At 49.4% G+C, this 6,000-nt stretch overlaps 1 protein-coding gene across 1 annotated transcript in view; it reads right to left on the reverse strand.

Moving 5' to 3' along the window:
• The window catches only part of LOC124685219 (protein FIP1-like), a 79,470-nt gene that overhangs the window by 72,640 nt on the left and 830 nt on the right, over positions 1 to 6,000 (reverse strand). The window lies entirely within an intron of this gene.

Genomic DNA, 6,000 nt, shown 5'->3' on the forward strand with positions numbered 1-6,000 from the left:
TTGCACTACCACTGAAGCAATGGAAGTGTCAGCTACTGACAAGTAAACATAGAATGGCATGTCTTGCTGGGGTGGCACCAACACAGGTGGCTTCGTCAGATATTCTTTAATCTTGTCAAACGCTCGCTGTTGTTCTGCCCCCCAGCAGAACTCGTCATCATATTTGATTTTTACTAACCCCATGAACGGCTCAATTCGTCCTGAAAGGTTGGAGATGAACCTTCTGACGAAGTTGATCTTGCCGATGAGACGCTGGAGTTCCTTCTTCATGGTAGGTGGCTTCATTGTTCGCACTGCTTCCTGGCTTTTCAGGCCGATCTCAATTCCGCATTCATGAACCAAGAAACCCAAAAATTGACCGGCCGTTACACCAAAAGCACACTTCTTTGGATTCATTCTTAGTCCGAATTTTCTAGTTCGGTCTAGGATTTGTCGCAAATCCTCCAAGTGTCCTTCCACTGAAACAGACTTGACTACCACGTCATCAATATAAATCTCCACCAATTTGCCGATCAGATCATGAAAGATGTAATTCATGGCTCTTTGGTATGTTGCACCGACATTTTTCAGTCCAAATGTCATGACTACATATTCAAACAAGCCCACTGACCCTGGTACTCTGAATGCAGTCTTGTGTATATCCTCTGGAGCCATGAAAATTTTGTTGTAACCGGCATTGCCATCCATGAAACTTAAAACCTTATGACCAGCAGCCGCATTGATCAATGTCTCTGCTAATGGCATCGGATACTCATCCTTTGGAGTGGCATTATTGAGATTCCGAAAATCTATGGCGACGCGTCATCGGCCATCCTTTTTCTGCACAGGTACGACATTAGAAATCCATTCAGCATACCTGCATGGCCCGATGAACCCCGCGTTCAACATTTTTTTGATCTCTTTCTTGACTTCTTCTAAAATTTCGGCCTTCATCTGTCGTGCTCTCTGCTGGAACGGCCGAAATCCTTTCTTCAGAGGGAGCCGATGCTCGATGATGCTCCGGTCTTACCCGGGCATCTCTGTGTAATCCCAGGCAAAGCAATCTGGGTATTCCTTCAACAAAGCTATCATCGGGACCCTCAGATGCGGTTCTAACTTTTTGCTGATAAATGTTGGTCGTGGCTTATCCCCAGGACCAATGTCAATCTCTTCTAGCTCATCAGCCGATGTAAACCCATATCCTAGCTTTCCGTCGCCTGCTAGATCGATGCTGAACACAGGCAAAACGTATGGTGAGGATAATTTTGGCCGATTGCTGGAATCGGCCTCCTTTTGAATTGCATTGCACAATGAAGGTTTACAACTTATCTGTGCTCTACGACTACGTGACATGCTTAAGGTGAGATCCTTGCTTTTTATTTTTTGGGGCCGATCGCAGGGATCGGCCTTGCCACGTGTGTCTGTCGACTTTGGTCTTGCTACTCTGTCAGGCCGGTGGATAAGACCAGCCTCACCCTGTTTTTTGAAGCCTCGATGCGCTCACAGCCGTCCAAACTGACTCCAGAGATCGGCTCTTGGTCGTCTGCGTCCCAAATATTCATGCCAGCTATTGAGATCTCGATCGAGTCATCTGCATGAACGACCTCCACTTCATCTCCATCCCACTGTATCAGGCATTGGTGCATTGTGGATGGAATGCAGCAGTTGGTGTGAATCCAATCCCTCCCTAGCAGGACAGCGTAGGTGCTTTTGCTGTCGACAATGAAATGTCGTAGGGATGGTTTTTCGGCCCACGGTTAGGTCCACGTTCAGAACGCCTCGCGCTTCTGATGCTTGGCCGTTGAAGTCGCTTAGTGTGACGTTGGTCTTGATCAGATCTTCAGTAGAGCGTCCCAAACGCCGTAGCATGGAGTATGGCATTATGTTGACTGCCGCTCCCGTGTCAACCAGCATCTTGCCGACAGGCTGCCCGTTGATGTAACCTCTTAGATACAGGGCCTTCAAATGTTTATAGCTCCTCTCCTGTGGCTTTTCAAAGATGACTGGCCGTGGGCCGCAGTCAAACTGAGCTACTGGCACTTCTTCGGTTCTTGGAGCACAAAACTCCGACGGAAGTATGAACACCATGTTTGTGCCAGCCGATGCCTTTGCATCGGCTTTTGCTTGTTTGGGGCGCCATTCCTTCTTCGGTGGACGTGTATCCGCCTCCAAAGTTTGCTGAATTTTCATGGCCAGATCGGGCCGAGCTTTCCTCAACGTGTACAGGTACTGCGCCTCGGCTTCCTCCAAACTACGTAGCCGTTGCACCCTGCGCTTTTGGGAGTGACTCGAGTCCATCAGGGCACCACCTTGGCCGGTGGTATCTATCTTCTTCTTCGTCATCTGACTCCTCGAAATCTTCCCCTTGAGATGACTCAGCTTTTCTGCTCTGGGATGGGAGAGGCCCTAGACGCCTGAATACTGAAACGTCTCCCTTGTCCTTCTTCTGCTGTCTGCACTCCGGGCAGTTGTCGATTGTAGGCAATCGGCTCATTCCTGAATCCCAGCAATGCCTGAAGAAAGGACAATCCCAGTGTCTGTCCATGTCTTCTTGTTCTCTTGACCTCCCATTAGCGCGGCGTTCATAACCTTCGTCGTCTCTATCATACCGACGAGATTTTCTGTTGTATTTATCAGACCGACGATATCTTTCGTCATCTGTATCGTATCGCCGACGTCGGTCGTACTGATGCTCATACTTGTTAAGGAGGTGCGCGGAAAGTGGTCGTTGATACCGCACACTTTCACTTGTTGCTCGGTGATGTACCGCCTATCATCACATCGGGGCCGGTCGCGCGGACCGGCCTCCTCCTTATCCTTGCCACGGGAGTGACCGATTTCTTCTTTATCGTTGCCCTGGTGGCGTACAGGCCCTGCCATGTTAATACCAAATGAGAAACCTGGCCGACGCTGCACGGGGTGATCTAGTTCCACCATGTTGACGCTAGGAAACGGTTGCGTGTCCACTTTCATGGCAAACTGACTAAAGATCAAACGGCCTTGTTCTATCGCCAACTGGATCTGCCGACGCAACTCTTTGCAGTCATTGGTGACATGGGTGAACGAGTGATGCCACTTGCAGTATGGTCTCCCGTTCATCTCTTGCGCCGTAGGGATTTTATGGCCTTCGGGTAACTTCAGCTGTTTCTCCTTGAGCAATAAATCGAATATCTGCTCAGCTTTGCTTATATCGAAGTCAAACCCTTTTGCAGGCCCTTGTGGTTTCACCCATTTGCAGGACACAGGGACTGCCCCCCGAGCCCATTCAGCCACGGCTACTTCCTGGTCTTCAGGGTCCTCAACGTCTGCTGTCTCGACCAGGCTGATCGGGCGTTTGATGAACTTGTCCTGGTACAATTCTGGGTGGCGCTGCTCATACAAAGTTAATTTCTGGACCATGTGCGCCAGTGAATTGTACTCCGCTTGTAAAGCCAGATCCTTGAGCGGCGCGGCGAGGCCCAACGCTGCCAGCTCGACTGCTTCTTTTTTCATTCGAACGAGCCGAATAACATCGGTTCCTGACAGTCCTGAAGCGCTGAATGTACTCTGACACCGTTTCTCCTCGCTTCTGCCGTACCTGCGTCAGATCGGCAATGCCAGCCTCGGTAGCCTCTGAGTGATATTCCACGTGAAACTACTCTTCGAGTTGCTTCCAGGTCCGGACTGAATCTGGTGGCAACGAGGTGTACCACCCAAAAGCTGGTCCAGTGAGAGACTGCGCGAAAAATCTCACACGTAACGGGTCTGATGCTGAAATCATGCCCAGCTGTGCCAAATATCGGCTCACATGCTCAATTGAGCTAGATCCTTCTGACCCACTGAACTTTGAGAACTCGGGGAGCCGATATTTGGGTGGCAGTGGAATCAAATCATATTCATTGGGGTACGGCTTGGAATAGCTGATTGTTCTCCTCTTTGGCAGGATGCCAAATTGGTCTCTCAAGATTGTACTGATATGTTCCACTGTATGTGCTGCAGGGGCCAAACTTTCATGACTCGTTCCGGTGGCATATTTAGCTAGCCACGCCTGTTTATCGGCATCTGCTCCAGAAATCCCTCCTGCGGAAATCCCTGCTGCTGCAATCTGGTTTGTGCGCGTGAAGTTGTTGCAGTCAGGCACGTATGTGCACACGTATCCATGTGGGATTTCTTTGGGCGGCTCATACAGGAATTGGCAATCTCCAGGATCGCCTCCAACCTTGTAGACGACGTATGCCGGTGAAGCCTGTTGCTCTGGGGCGGCAAGTGTGAACGGCAGCTGCGGTCTGGTGTGGAACGGCATCTCTCCCAGGTGAGTGCCTAGGGTAGGTCCTGACGGAGAGTGCTGGTGCTTCGCGATTTCCTGCACCACGCGAACCGCAATGCGCTCGAAAGCGTTCACCAGGCTCTTAGAATGACGGTGCAAAGAGTGAGCCACCATGTAGTTAACTTCCTGGCATAGAGCTCTGGTGCGTTCCTCTGAAGGGAGAGACAGGTCTACCCCGTCGAGAACGCCTTCAGGTGAGAATCCCTTCCACCTAATGCCATGTGAACGGGTTCTCTCGAAAGAGCCGATGAGATCGGCTTCGAACTGAGATTTGAGCTCGTCATAATTCTTCTTGTGATCCTCAGTGAGCTCTTCGTATGTGACTGGTGCGTCCGCCATCTCAGTTGCAGATGTTGACGCAATTGTTGTAGAGTGTCCCACCGGGCGTGCCAGAATGTGTTGCCTGCCAAAACCCACCGGCGGGCAGCGACGAGCAACACGGAGAGCCGGGAGGCTCCCAGGACTGCTGGTGGGCCTGGTCCCTCGGGCGACGGCCCGCAATGCTCTGGCACACGTCCTGACGGTTGCAAGGGCTTGCCACCTGACCTATACCTGGTCAGGAAGGTGTTGGATTGCTTCAATTAGTTTCCTACATGGTAGACACGTAAACATTAAATGAGCCTCGATCGGCTCTCAGGTTACCCTGTGAATCGGCTCAAAGAGCCGATTAACCCATGGTTCATAATGGATCTGCAATAACATGGGGGTTTTGCTTTATCAATGCTAAGCTAAATCAATCTACGACAGTTTAGGGTTTTCACCGCATAACCGGAACATCCTACACGTAGTTGAGCCTGGCAGATACGAAAGTTAACAACAAACTAACCCAAAACGAGGCCTAAAAACCAACACGGAGTCGATTCCCGGAACATCCCTTCTTGGATCGGCAAACCGTACCTTACGCACTACTGGATCGTTCAACCCGTTTGTAAGGCCTAACCATACAGATATCAAACTAATCCTCGAAGAACAAGGAACAACTATAACAGATCGAATCTACTAAACAAAGATAAAGCAAGATGTTGCCCTTACACCTGAATAGGTGTAAGGACAGCTAGATATCTAGGGGCAGCACGGCTACGTAAACGTATCAGAAAAGCATCGATGCAAGCCCTAAAACATCTACGATAAACAGTGTTACTCGCCATCAAAAAGGCTTCAGTACGAGCAACACCAAACAACGAATAAACAGATACTGCCTAGATCGCAAGATGCGATCTAGGCAGCATGACGCTTACCCGGAAGAAACCCTCGAAACAAGGGGTGGCAATGCGCCTGGTTTGTGATTGTTTTGAACGTGGTCGTCCTCCTTTCTCAATAACCCTAGGTACATATTTATAGTCCGTGGACTTTCTATCTTTGGAAATACCCCTAACCGTGTACGAGCTAAACTCTATCTCTTAATTCTAAACTAAGATGCAATCTACTATAATATACATATACACGGGCAATCTAGCCCAAATTCTCGCACGAGGCCGATTCAGAGATACTCCACGTGTATATCCTCCAAGCCCATCTCAATTACGGCCCATCTCTTGATCTGGTTAAAATCTGGTGATACCAGCACAAACACTTGTGTTAACTTCGTGTGCATTGATTCTTACATGTTTACTTATTGCACCTCGCTATATTACTCTATGTTGACAGACATATCCATGAGATATACATGTTGCCACGTTGAAAGCAGTTCGCCGAAACTTAAATCATCCTTTGTG

The sequence above is a fragment of the Lolium rigidum genome, chromosome 1, assembly GCF_022539505.1.
Source record: "Lolium rigidum isolate FL_2022 chromosome 1, APGP_CSIRO_Lrig_0.1, whole genome shotgun sequence".
In the NCBI taxonomy this organism is placed as follows: Eukaryota; Viridiplantae; Streptophyta; class Magnoliopsida; order Poales; family Poaceae; genus Lolium; species Lolium rigidum.